Source organism: Pistacia vera, unplaced genomic scaffold, assembly GCF_008641045.1.
Source record: "Pistacia vera cultivar Batoury unplaced genomic scaffold, PisVer_v2 Contig1183, whole genome shotgun sequence".
Classification (NCBI taxonomy): domain Eukaryota; kingdom Viridiplantae; phylum Streptophyta; class Magnoliopsida; order Sapindales; family Anacardiaceae; genus Pistacia; species Pistacia vera.
In genome coordinates, this window is record NW_022195230.1 from 1 (window position 1) to 15,486 (window position 15,486).

Sequence of the window (15,486 nt, forward strand, 5' to 3'; positions counted from 1 at the left end):
TAATAAAAACTATACCATTTTTCAGAGAATTATTTGAAAAAATAACCATTTCCACCATTTGTAGAATTAATTATTTACCAAAAAATTAAAAAAATAACTATTTGCAAAATATCCATTTAGAAAAATAATCTTATTCATAAATAACCACTTCCGAAAGCAGCATTTTCTACCAATTATGAGTTCCAAAATTGGATCTTCCGCACATTTTAATATAAATTTTACCAACGACCTTGTTAGATGTTGCGAGGAGTAGAGGTTAGAGACGGAAATGAGCTCGATATTTTCAGGTACCTGGCCTGGCTTGTCCCGAAAAGGTCGGGCTTTACCTGATGTTTATGGGCTTGGGTCTGGGCCTAATTTTAAGGTTTGACCTCAAGTATAGGCTGGGCCTGGGTATGTCTTTAGACTCGATCAAACAATTTTAGTATTAATTTTACTAAATTATCCTTATATTATATATTTAATTGCATAGTTATCCTACATATATATATCCATTTTTCTCGAACCCTAATCTCATCCCATTTGGTAAGTATTCAAAAATAAATTAATATTTAAAACCTATTTCTAGAATTAAAATTATAAAAAAAATTTGAAATTTATTAATATTTAAAAATTCACATTATAAAAATTGGTAGGCTTGGGACAGGCATGAGGTTACAAAATGCCTGTTGGGCCGGACTTGAGCTTTACTTGTCATACCCGTAACGGGCCTAGACCGGGCTTGAGCCTTTGTCATGAGGTCAGGCTTAGGACTGGGCCAAGGGGTACCCGATCCAAGCCCGGCCCATTGCCATCACTAGACTAGAAGTAGCTAAGCTTCCACGGATATTTGGCTTCTTTCTTCTGGCATCCGTTGTATTGAATCTTATGGAAGTTTCATTTCAATGTCTTATTATGCTTCTCTTGCTATAATGATAATCCTTCTAATACATTCTATGGCTAGTCCTGTAAAAATGGCTAATATTTTACTAAATGAGAAGTAGCAAATCAGAGATACTTGACCAACTGTTAAATTCAAGGAGGATAAAGGTTTGTGAAGGTTATCGTAAGAAGCTCTTACTAGCTAAGAGTGGGTAGTTTTGTTTATCAATAATATATCAAATCTCGATGATTTTGGAAGATTTTGAGCTGATGTAGTTGATATGAGCAATATCAGAACACTTTTTGTCTAATGACAGTTTAGTTTCTTATTTCTTTGTAATGGGGCTACTCAAAATCTCCAGGGAAATGGATTAAGATGGGTTTTACAAAGATTTTGATTTGCTTCCCCTCTCTAAACCATGATATCTTGTCAAATGTTAACAAATAAAAGACATCAAATAAATCCATCACTGCGGAGCATCTGTTGAGTATTCTTTTATTTACTTTATAGGAATTATCAGATGGTTGTCAGATCTATTGTTAATTTTACTGTTGGGATAATTTTAAACTTGTTTTGACAGAGGAGTTCTGATAATTTATATAGGAGAATAAAGTATTGGGAACAGTTCGGTTAGTAAGCAAATCCCCAATAATAAATCTATAAAAACAGCATACAAGTTCTATTGTTTTTCCGATCCTGGAGTTTAAAGTATTCATGATATGTATTTGGACTTTGACATGTAGTTGGAGTCAGTCTTTAGACTCAGTCCTGGTTAATATGAAAATATGAAAAATTTCCATTCTTTGATTTGTTACTCTTGTTTGTTTAGAGTATTTTACGGATAACGTGTTTGATTTTTTTCTTTTCAAAATCCTAGAGGGAGTGTTCTTCACTGCATGACCAAGACTAGATTTATAGTTTTATTTGAATATATACGGGCCAGATTTTGATTCAATTATGATATAAATATAACTGATCTCGATCACTAATTGCCATCATATCTTTCCTCCTCTTTGTAGTCATATCTGTTCCTTTCCTGAAAGATGAGATGGTTGGTTTGGCATCAAGTTTTCTGCCTCCACTTATTGCTCTTGCATTCTGTAAGTTGTGCAAAATTGTGTTGTCATGAACAGAGTTCTGCATTGCTTCAGTTTAAGCAACTCTTTTCCTTGGAATACCGTTCTTCTTCCCATTGTGATGGAAGGTTATCTTCTTATCCAAAAATGAGATCTTGGATAGAGGATAGTGATTGTTGCTCATGGGTTGGAGTCACATGTGACAATGTGACGGGTCATGTAATTGGCCTCGACCTTAGTTGCAGCTGGCTTCATGGCATAATCCCTTCCAACAACACCCTCTTCTCCCTTCCTCACATTCAAATTCTCAACCTCGCTTTCAATGATTTTGATCGCTCTCAAATCCTTTCTGACATTAATCGATTTCCGAAATTGACAACTCTTAATCTCTCTAGCTCAAACTTCAGTGGTCAAATTCCATATGAAATCTCACACTTGTCCAAATTAGTTTCACTTGACCTCTCTGGGAATCATGCTCTGAGACTTGAAACAACAGTTTTGGAAGGGCTAGTTCAAAATCTTACCAAATTAAAAGAACTCTTTCTTGATTCGGTCGATATGTCCACTATCATCCTACCTGGCTCTTTGATGAATCTATCTTCTTTTTTGACATCTCTGAGTCTCAATTACTGTGGTTTACAAGGGAGCATCCCGGATAATATTTTTCGCCTACCAAACTTACAGTTTCTCAGTTTATGGGATAACTTCAGGCTTACAGCTGCATTCCCAAAGGGTAATTGGAGCAGTCCCCTCAGGTTTTTGTATATGTCTGGCATGATTTTATCAGGAGAATTACCGGATTCTATTGGTGGCCTGAGATCCTTGAGGCAACTGAGTCTCCACAACTGCAGTTTGATGAGGTCAGTTCCTATACAACTTGGTAACCTTACAGAACTCACAGTTTTGGACCTCTCAGATAACCATTTTAGTGGTCACATTCCATCATCTCTTTCAAACCTCCCTCAACTTCATCATTTAGATCTTTCATCCAATAATTTCAGTGGCGAAATTCCGAATATTTTTACCAACTTATCACAACTTTCTTTTTTATCCTGCACAAACAATCGGTTGGTTGGTCCAATTCCTTCTCACGTAAGTGAGGTTCGAAATTTGGCCTTTATTTATTTACATGGGAACTCACTTAATGGGACAATACCCTCTTGGCTATCTACTTTACCATTGTTACAGGATATCAATCTCAGCAATAACCAGCTGAATGGGAACATTCCTGAATTTCAAAGCAATTCATTGCAAACCCTTTACTTGAGGAACAATAGTCTTGATGGATCAATTCCGAGTTCAATCTTTGAACTTCCTCATCTCACAGAACTTGAGCTTTCTTTAAACAATTTAAGCGGAGTTGTAGAGCTTAACACGTTTTCAAAGCTTAAAAACCTCCGATTGCTTGATCTTTCTGACAACAGTTTCTCACTGAACACCACAACCATAGCCAACTCTTCTTTTCCCAAGCTTCGGTATCTGTTTTTATCTGCCTGCAACGTAACTGAGTTCCCAGATATATTAAGAACACAAGACCAGTTGATTCACCTTGACCTTTCTAAAAACAAAATTCATGGCCAGGTTCCCAACTGGATATGGTACACTGGGAAGAATACTCTGAGATTTCTGCATCTTTATCAGAACTTCTTGACAGGCATAGACCATCTTCCCTGGAAAAATCTTCAGTTTCTCGACTTGCGTTCTAATTTGTTTAAGGGACCACTTCCTGTTCCACCACCTTTCATGAAATTCATTTTTATGTCAAACAATAGTTTTTCTGGAGAGATTCCTCGAGTGATTTGCAATTTAAAAATCCTCGAAATTCTTGATCTTTCCAGTAACAACTTGAGTGGCACCATTCCAAAATGCATGGGAAAATTTAGCCGTCTTCATGTGATGGACCTACGGAAAAATAGGTTTTATGGTCCCATTCCTGAAACATTCGGAAAGGGCAATAATTTCAGGACCCTTAACTTCAACGACAATGCCTTGGAAGGGTCAGTCTCTCGATCTTTGCTAAATTGTACTATGCTTGAAGTTTTAGATCTTGGAAATAACAAGATAAACGACATCTTTCCACATTGGCTGGAAAATCTTCCGAAGTTACAAGTTCTTGTTCTTCGTTCCAATAAATTTTATGGTGATGTACGGAGTTCTGGCAAGGTCAACCATTCATTTAGCAAGTTAAGAATCTTTGATCTTTCAAACAACAATTTTACTGGTTCTTTGCCGGTAAGGTCTTTGGCGAATATGAAAGCTATGATGAGCATCGATGAAGCTGAGCATCATCTGGAATATATGGGGGAACAATATTATCAAGACTCGGTCATGGTAACTTTAAAAGGGTCTGAGATTCAATTACAGAAAATTCTTACTACTTTCACTACCATTGATTTTTCAAACAATAACTTCAATGGAGACATTCCAAAATTTATTGGAAACTTCCAAGCACTTCGGCTCCTTAATCTTTCTCGAAATAATTTGATGGGTTGTATCCCATCATCGCTTGGAAATTTAACAAACCTTGAATCCTTAGACCTCTCTGTAAATAAGCTTGTTGGAGAAATTCCATGGCAGTTGACAAATTTAAATTTCCTTCAGGTTTTGAACCTATCGGAAAACCAACTTGTGGGACTTATACCTCAAGATAACCACTTTTCTACCTTTTCAAATGATTCATATAGTGGAAATCGGGGGTTGTGTGGATTTCCCTTGTCAAAGAAATGTAGCAATGGAGATGGACAGAAACCAGACGGAATGATCTACCATGACCAAGACAATATCTTAAGTTGGGTTGATTGGCACATCATTCTTATGGGTTATGGATGTGGATTGGGTATTGGCTTTTCTATTGGATATATTGTGTTTTCAACAGGAAAGCCAAAAAGGTTACTAAGAATGATCGAAAAAGAGAAGGCTTAAAAGAAAGAAGAAATTATTTAATAATAAAGGCAACCAGGTGAATTTCCAAATCTTTTAATTTTTCTTCCTGAACAATAATGATGTTATGTATAATTATGTGATTATATAGTTCATAATATGATGCAGAGCCACACAAAATGAATAGTGTCAACGATGTCTGAATGCGATGATTTTTGCGGAGTCCTTTGAAACGGCCAAACGAACAAAACTCATGATTTCATGAGGCTCATCATTTTTTATCCTTTTGAGGGACGTTTTCTATTTTTTAAGGGTGTTTTTGTAAGTTCCTGGACCTTTTGGAATTTTTTTTTTTTTTTTTTTTTTTGCAATGTTGTTTAATTTTCTTTTCCTTTCTATTTTTTTATTAGGGTTTTAGGGATGTATTAGCCCTAAGAGTGTAGTTTTGGTTATTTTTTGAATGAATTATTGAGAAAACCAAAAGTTATTTCATACAATCCAGTGATCATAATATTGATACAATTCGGTGGTAGTTATCGTATCACTTATTTCCTACGTTTTTGGTCATTTTTGTTTTTGATTCAACATCGTAATATGTATCTTGAAGTAGTGTTACATTGTTTAAACATACAATGGAATGTATAACAATATATACTCGAAGGAGTATTACATTAGATATTATAAATATACACATTTTTAATTAAAATGATTGAAAATTTCGATAAGTTTTTAATGATCAAAAAGTCATGAAACTTATGAACAAGACCAAAGTCGGCAAGGCATCTACATAATATATCCATATTAAAATAATTATTAATTCCATTAAAATGCGCGCTAATCTCCATATTTAACATAAAATTATAAATATAATAATTACAAGCATTGTGGGGAGAATAGGTCGAAGTGTTCATGTGGGACAAGTTTTTCTAGGAAGGTTTAAGTTGTTTGGACATGTGGCGTTGTTTGAAGGCCACATGCCGGAGGTGGAGGAGAAAATGAAGGGTGTGGTGGAGGAGGAGGAGGAGGAGGTGGAGATGGTCAATGGATATCAATCTTAGCAGTAAGCAACTGAATGTAGGGATGGGCACGGGCTGGGGACCCCTATCTCCGACCCAGACCCGAAAGCCCATAAGCATTCCCCGATCCCGGCCTGAAGCCCGTTTGGGGAATCCCCGAATAAAGCCCATTCCCCATTTAGGGGTTTTGCGTCTTTTTGTATCTTTAACCATTTTCTCCAAATTATAATATACCAACAAAAAATAAATTAAATATATAATGCACATATTAAACATAAGGACCATACCATCCAAAAAGAAATTAAATCTATAATGTATATATTAAATATAAAAACCATAATACTAAATTGATAATATATTATAATATGTGACATAATATATAACGTGTTATAATAAATTTTAAATAAATTACACCATATATATTATAATGTCTCTTTAATATATAATGTATTATATATGATACATTATACATATATATTATAATAAATTCTAAATAAATAGCTATAATCATAATATAACAAGAGCAATTAGGTAATAGAATTGAAATAATGATTCAATAAGAGACAAAAAAAAAAAAAAAAATTATAATGATTTATCAAACCCAACTTAAAATAACAATTAATTAACCCATACCTTAATATAAACAAGATTAAATCAAAACTCACATCAAAATCTAAGAATTATTTAAAACTCATTTATTAAACTCAACAAAAACCTGTAACTCATAATCTTTCATCAATTAAGAAAGCTAAAAGAAAAGAATTAATTTTAAGTAAAAAAATAAAAATAAAATTAGTATCATCTTACCTTGGGATCCAAAGGAGTGGACTTTTTGAGTATCCAACCAAAGAAAAAATATAATAAGAGAGAAAAAAATGAAATAAATAAAAAAAAGTTTAAAAAAATTAATTAATAATTTGTTTTATGAGTCAACATAAAGTTAAGTGAGATTAAAACTGTAAAATCTATAAACTATTAATATTTTTTTTTAATTTTTAAAAAGATTGAGTAGTTAAATTTAAGTACAAGCCACTGTATGACTACTGCCTGGTGGTAGACGTGATTGTTAGAGTGACTATCGTTACCTCCTATTATTTTTATATTTTGTAATAGGGGAACGGCTTACACATATCCAAAGTTTGCTGTATAAACAAAGAGGTACTCAAAAGATTTGAAAATAACAAACACCCACTTTTCGTTATATTCTGTTAGGAATTTTCATTTGCTAAAAGACAAAAATAGTAAAAAGACTGAAATACCCATCAATCTTCATTGCCAACGCATGCCAGCAAAGGCTAGTACCATTGTTTATCACTAAACTTCACAGAAAAATGCTAAATCCAATCAAAAAATTGATCAATGATGCAAAAGGATTGTGCAAATAAGCTTGGGGTGAGAATGAATACGGAGAAAAAGATTTAAAATTTAAAAATTTTGTAATTAAAGATGAAATTACTATACTATCTTTTAACTGATAAAAATCCCTAATAAAATATAATAAAAAATATTTATTTATTATTTTTAAACATTTTAAGTATCAATGTCTCTTTATACTAAACTTGGGTAGGTGAAAGTGTTCGGCCTTTGTAATATCTTATATAAGAGAGATGAAGCACTCAAAAGGGGGTACCATTTTATAGTAAAAAAGGTGTTGCCTTCAGGCCTTGGTTTCCTCCATTAAACCAAGAATTAATTTATTTTTCCAACAAACTCTACTCTATAATATAGGTACTTTAAAAAGAAAAACCAGTTCATACCAACATGGGACATTGGAAAGAAAACTTGAGATTTCTGCACTTTATCAGGACTACTTGACAGGCATACACCGTCTTCCCGGGAAGAATCTTCAGTAATTTCTCTTTCTCTCTCGACTAGCGTTCCAACTTTTTTAAAGGGCCACTTCCTGTTTCACCACCTCTCATGAAAATCATTTTTTTATGTGTGGAGAGATTCCCTAAGTGATCTGCAATTTAAGAATCCTCCAAATTCTTGATCTCTCTAATAACAACTTGAGTGGCACCATTCCAGAATGCATCGGAAAATTTAGTACGATTGTTACGAAATTTCACACAATTAAAATGATCCCATTGATCTTAACGGAATCAAAATCGATAAAACGCATGATATAAAAAAAAAAAATTTAAATGATTCGACAAGTTAATTCTCTGATCTACATTTACTGTTATCTTATTAATATTTTGAGTACAAAAATAAACTTAATCTCTTTTAGCTTTTTCCTTCTTTACAATGATTTGATAGAGGTTTATATAACACCAATTTATATAATAAACTTGAGATAAGATTCAAATTTATAAAATTTGAAAGTTGCATGATCTTCGACTATCTTAATTGAAATCCAAGTCAATTTGAAAATCCCAGTTGCTCTGGGATTTCCTCACAACATAGTAACCTTCATGTGATGGATCTGCGAAAAAATAATTTTTGTGGTGCCATTTCTGAAACATTTGTGAAGGACAACACATTGGAAGGGTCAGTCCCTCTATGTTTGCTTAACTGTAAGGCTTTTGAAGTTTTAGATCTTGGAAATAACAAAATATATGATATATTTCCACATTGGCTGGAAAATCTTCCGAAATTAATTTTGGGATTAATTCTAATTAAGATTGTTATTAAATTATTATTATCATTAATCAAACTCACCCCCAAGGGGGCGTTTGGTTGGCGGTAATGTCAGATTATTGGGTAATGTCATCTGATATTACTTGATTACCACGTTTGGTTGTCAAGTAATATAAGAATCTGGTAATCTTCAAATACTAATAGTAACTACTATGGGGGCGTTTGGTTTAGGAATGTTAGATTACTGGGAATGTTAGATTACTGGAAAGATAGATTACCTTGAAAGATTGCTGGGAATTTTTAAGAAAATGTGTTTGGTTAGTTGGTGGGTATGTTATATTAATATGGTTGGTTATGGGGAACAAATTGGTGGGTATGTTATTTAAATTACTAAATTGTCACCTTTACAAATATTAATATAATATTATTTTTATTATTAATTTTTGAATAATTTCTTTTAACCCCCAATATTTCAGATTTAGTTAAAACACCCCTGCTTATATAAAATTTTAATTTATAACGAAATCACCCTCGCCTCCTGCCGCCACCGTAGACCATCGTCAGAAGTCTCCAAAAGTCCCCATCAGCAACTCACCGTGACCAAGAGGCTTCGATATGGCCGTTTTCGGCCATATTGATGGCCGAAAACGGCCATATCAGGCCAGATCCCTGGCCATTATCGGCCAGATCTCTTTCGGCCGAAATAGACCTGGCCGTTAATGGCCAAGGATCTGGCCATTAACGGCCAGATCCACCGATCTGGCTTGATATGGCCGTTTTCGGCCATCAATATGGCCGAAAATGGCCATAGCGATGACTCCCGGAGTCTCCCACCGAAACTCGTTCTTTTTTAGGGACTCCGACGAGTTTTTCAAGGCGGTCCGTGGTGGTTGACCGCTGTAGGCGGTGGTGGCTGGGTGGCAGTGGTGGTGGTGGCTGAGTGGCAGTGGTGGTGGTAGCTAAGTGGCAGTGGTTTGTAAATTGTTTTAAATTCAAGGACATTATTGTCCAAAATTTTAGTTAAATAAGGGTAAAATTGAAATAGGATATTAAAGTAAATTTATTTTAAAATGAGGGCATTATTGTCCAAAATTTTCATTAATAAGGGATAAAATTGTAACAAAAAAGGATAACCCTGGTAATCTCAGAATACCTAAGAAAATGGAGGTAATCAGATTACCTCTAATATTACCAATAGTAGTTACTATTAGTATTTGAAGATTACCGAAATCTTATATTACTTGACAACCAAACGTGGTAATCAAGTAATATCAGATGACATTACCCCAATAATCTGACATTACCGCCAACCAACCACTGCCACTCAGCCACGACCACCACTGCCACCCAGCCACCACCGCCTACAGCGGCCAACCACCACGGACCGCCTCGGAAAACTCGCCGGAGTCCCTAAAAAAGAACGAGTTTTGGTGGGAGGCTCCGGGAGTCATTGCTATGGCCGTTTTCGGCCATATTGATGGTCGAAAACGGCCATATCACGTTGGAAATGGCCAGAATAGATCTGGCCATTTTCGGCCAAATCTGGCCTAATATGGCCGTTTTCGGCCATCAATATGGCCGAAAACGGCCATATCGAAGCCTCTTGGTCACGGTGAGTTGCTGATGGGGACTTTCGGAGACTTCTGACGGTGGTCTGCGGTGGCGGTAGGAGGCGGGGGTGATTTCGTAATAAATCAAAGTTTTATATAAGCAGGGGTGTTTTAACTAAATCTAAAATATTGAGGGTTAAAAGAATTATTCAAAAATTAATAATAAAAATAATATTATATTAATATTTGTAAAGGGGACAATTTAGTAATTTAAATAATATACCCACCAATTTATTCCCCATAACCAATCATATTAATATAACATACCCACCAACTAACCAAACACATTTTCTTAAAGATTCCCAGTAATCTTTCAAGGTAATCTATCTTTCCAGTAATCTAACATTCCTGAACCAAACGCCCTCTAATAACTTTCAGAGGTCAAAGAGTTGATTGGATTGAGTAAATAGTATTGGAGAGACAGCATGATCGAGGTGTCAAGCTATGAACATGGAGTCCCTGAACTTGGATTTCTACATATAATATATAGTGTGATGAAGGTTAAAATTCCCTTGTATTACAGAGATCAGTAGACATATATCCTCAACAAAGATTCAAGAACCCAATTAGATGTTAATTATAAATACAGTTCAATTAAAATGATTAAAAGTTTTGGTAAAAAGTTGTCAACAAGGTTTTAAATAGGAGATAATGGAAAAAGTGATGTTCATGAGAGTTGAACAAGACAAACTAAAGTAAATCTAGTGTTTGATTTTTCCACAAGAAAAAGCCAAAGTCGGCAAGCCACCCAACTCCACCTACATTGACATCCCAACAAGCAAGACAATAATAGATTGGAGATTATAATTTGAGAAGACAGACGTATTCTAACCCAAGGTTAAGCGAAATCCTAAATTGATATTTATGGTTGTATTTATTTCAAATTTTCACTCTTAAATTAACATTGTTAGTAATTGTTGGAGGTAGTAAAAAATGTTGAGTGAAATTGGCAAATGAAAGTGTGAGTTTTATAGAGAAGGTTGCGAGGAGTCCAACGATGGTCTCGAAAATGATTTTGGACTTCGAAATTAGTCGAAGAAAGTCAAAAAATTGTTGACTTAGAAGCTGCTAACATAAGTCTATCTTTTGCCAATGAAAACGTCGATGCGCTGCGTTATACTGAAAATTTGAAAATCTATTAATATATAGTTTATAACGTTACTTTAAAGGTAAAAATCTAAAATAAATATAACTAGAGATATAAATTTGAGATTTTACTAAATCTCGGGTGTGAATTTGTCAGTTTTCTCTTATAATTTTTACTAGTGTAGTGCTTATATGTATATATCTCACTCAACTCAATAAGTCCGACTCTTCTCTACCTCAATTAACCATGTCCAAACTAACAATATCTTTTATATAAATCCTATAGGCTCTGTTTGACATATTATTTTTACCCATATTCCTAATCTTATTCCCAAAATACTTGTTTGTTTTGTTATTTGAGAAATATTAGTTTATTTTTCAATTACTTTTAGACCCCTTAAGTTTATTAATTTCATTAAATACCCCGAGAAAAAAGTTTAAAAATTAACAAAAACACCCCCACCCACCCATACTTGTCAGATTTCGGTTACCACCGGTAACTACCATCGGTGGTAGCTGGAATCTATCACAACGGCTTACAAACGATCGGAACTAATCGGTAATTTACAGATCTGACGGCCACTTTTGCGACTGTCGACTGCTAGATCTGGCCGGAAAAGGCCATCGACGCCCTACCCGGCAGATCTAACTGATGTGTGTCATAACGTCATTTTCTAGCCAGATTTCGGTGTTGGTGACCAGAATCTGGTACTGTAGGTGGGTGGGTGAGGGTATTTTTGTCATTTTACAAAAAAATTATATATTAGGATGTTTAGTTAAATTAACAAATTTATGGGTTTTATTTTTTTGTAAATTTTTAAATTTTACTTCGTAATACTCCTTTATTCAACTACAAAATATTATTCCTATAACCCTATCTAAAATAATAAAATAAACGGACTATAAGTTTTCCTTGACCCCATATTCCTGTTGTAAGTACGCCTGTGGATCCAACGATACATTCTATGTCGACGATATTTAATTGCGTTGTAGAAATAGAAATCGTAATCCCAGACGTCATGTAGAAGTAGAAAGGCAGTTTCTTCCCCTCTCGAAACACATGTAATTATTCTATTATATGATGTGACCACTAAGACGCCACAATGGACCATTTTGGTTTTGAGTTAGTCAAAATCCCATCAAAGCGGTGGGCGTGTGCCCTTATTAAAGACTCATATGAGTATTTTTACTTTTTATTGTGATTTAAATTTTAAACATTGTTGGGATAGATGAGAGCCACACGATTCCTAAACCTGACTTTGATGGCTTATTAAGATAAGATATTTTAACACATAATTTAATCTAAATGATAGGGAGAACCCCCCCAGCTATGAGGAATCTAGGCCATGCAATAATTATATAAAAACAAATTGGGAACCATATGTAGTAATTTTATTTTTCAAACTTTCCTTTTCTAATATTAATTTCATTGACCACTTTTTAGACTCTCAATGTGAAAGTATACAACTTCCATTTTAAATACTCCTTTTGAACCTACTCGGAACTAACCTAGCGCTGAGACTTAAATTGACGATCAAGTCCAGTATTAACATCTTCAACTTTGATCTAAAACACTATTTTAATATCAATTTTCAAAAAAGGGAAACGACTTATTAAATACCCAAAATTTTCTGTATAGACAAAGTGGTATTCAAAAGGTTTGGAATTGGTAACAACACTTTCTCAGTTCTGTTAAGAATTTCATCTATTAAAAAAAAAAAAATGGTAGAAAGCCGAGAATATCTACCGATCTCCATTCCTAACGTGCGCTAGCAAGGGTCAGTGTTACTGTTTATCACCGAACTTCGTAAAAAATACTAAATCCGGTCAAAAAATCGATCGATGATGCAGAGGGCTGTACAAACGGCTTGAGGTGAGAATTGATACGGAGAAAAGATTTAAAATTAAAAATTTTGTGATTGTAGAAAATTACTATACTGTCTTTTAGCAGACAGAAATCCCTAATAGAATATGACAGAAAGTATTATTTGTCATTTCTAAACTTTTGGGTATCAATCTGTCTTTATGCCAAACTTTGGGTAGGTGGAAGTCGTTCGGCCTTTCAAAAAATATAAAATTACTATTAGACTAATAAATTTAAAAGCTTTAAGAGTAGTATTACAATATGTGTTTTATTAGGTTAACTTTTTAAATGTATTATTCTATTCACTCTAGGTTGATTTTAATTTAAATAAATAATATTAGTGTTATTGATGGTAATTCTTTCATAATTATGTTAATGTAATCGTAATTATGGTGTAATGAAACATTTTCATTACTGATATTATGATCTATTTATGTAAATTATAAATAATTAAAAAAAAAAAAAAAAGCTGTCCATAAAAACTCATTAATGGGTATATGGTAATTCACTTGATGTCTAGATGACTTAGGAGACGAAGTCCAAGACAATGAGGTCCTTATTGTCACATATTAGTCAATTTCCAATCCTATTGGACCATCTTCTTTCACAAAATCAAACGGCTGTATACCTGTGTGGCCCACAGCCGCCACTTAATCACTAGTCTTTGATGATGACACGTGCGGCGTCACGTCTTATCAACAACCCGATAGTCAATACATACAAATCCCTTCAAGCTTCATCAGACAAAGCCAGAGCCCAAAAGTCGTCTGAGTCTTGTTGTGTTTTTACAATGTCAAATCTCGCCGATTCCGGCTAAATCGGCCGGAATATCCGATGCAAACTCAGATCCCACGATTCCACTCTCGAATCTCCGGCCGTAAAAGCAAGAATGGAGTCCTTGCAGTCCTTCTTATCCCAAACGGTCAACTCCAACACGCTCATTAGCAAACAAACAAATGGACATGGTCTCCGCCGAAATCGCCTCCGCCATCCAGCAAACAATCCTCAACGGCGCCGCCCTTATCGCCTGTCCAATCCACAACCTCCCCAATGTTTCACAATCCGGACCCGCGGCCGTCTGGGTAAATCGGTGCAAAAATCGGAAAGTATAGAGTTGAATGGAACGGATTAGAGGTGGTGGAGATCGACGCCGTTGAGCTACGCGGAGCACATGCACTTTTGCGATATTTGCGGTAAAGGGTTCAAGCGAGATGCGAATTTACGGATGCATATGAGAGCACACGGGAACGAGTTCAAAACGGCCGAGTATTTAGCGAAACCCGATAAAGGACAAGTTCAGGGAGCAAGAAGAGGAGATTTCTTGCCCGTATGAGGGATGTAATCGAAAAAAAGCATAAAAAATTTCGGGCTTTGAAGTCGGTAATATGCGTGAAGAATCATTTTAAGAGGAGTCATTGCCCGAAGATGTACACATGCGAGCGGTGTAATAAGAAGAGCTTTTCGGTGGTATCGGACTTGAAGAGTCATTACAAGCATTGTGGGGAGAGTAGGTGGAAGTGTTCATGTGGGACTAGTTTTTTAGGAAGGATAAGTTGTTTGGACACGTGGCGTTGTTTGAGGGCACATGCCGGAGGTGAGGAGAAAATGAAGAGTGTGTTGGAGGAGGAGATGGATATGGAGATGGAGATGGAGATGGAGATGGAGATGGTGGAGGAAGGGCGTAATCGTAGTTTGAATGACGGGTTTTTGATGGGTTGCTTGATGAGTTTGGTTCAATTGAGAATTACTGTTTGCAAGATATGTTGGGAGTTGCTTGGAATGGAGGAGGAGAGGAGACGATTGTAGCTAAAGTTTATGTTGGTTCTGATGTTATTAATTTTGCTGGAACATGTAAAATTCTGAGTGTAATAAAGATGAATGTTGATCTGTTTATTGATTATCCACCATTTTGGTATTTTGGAGCATCAACATACCTGTCACTAAAAGGTTAGACGAAATAAACAAGCACAAGATGGTGCCCATTGCCATGCTTCGATTGGCAAAGACACCATTGGAATCACCTCTACCCCTTTTATAAAAGACAGTCTTATCATAGCAATGTGGGGTCCTTCAAGGGCGTTCTGGGTCCAAAATTCTCTGCTTTATGGGGCAGTACTCCTTCCATTGAGCGTAATGTATAGTCACTATGTAAGGGTCAAATTTGTGTAAGATCACAAAGTCCATGTTACAAAACCTTGTTAATTACACTATTTTAGAAATCATAGGAGAAAACAACTATAAAAAGGGAAATCCATCAGGAAATCTAATGATTAAGATAAAGCTAATATGTTGGTGGAGAATTATCATAATCCCGAAAAAATGGATATATTGTTGGATAGTTACAAATGTAAAACGTGAATAAAATATCAATTTCTATTGCAATATATGCATGATCTTCCACTGAGTATACTGGGAAACATGAGCTCAAGGGATAATAACTTGTACCAATATAGAGAACGTCAGCAATGAAGCTTTGACATGGTTTTAGACATCAGCAAGGTGATATCATATA

The 15,486-nt window shown here is 35.0% G+C and overlaps 1 pseudogene; it reads left to right on the forward strand.

The window, feature by feature from the left end:
* The first annotated feature begins 1,995 nt into the window (after window positions 1-1,995).
* Window positions 1,996-14,926, forward strand: LOC116110732 (annotated as a pseudogene).
* Window positions 14,927-15,486: the final 560 nt, after the last annotated feature.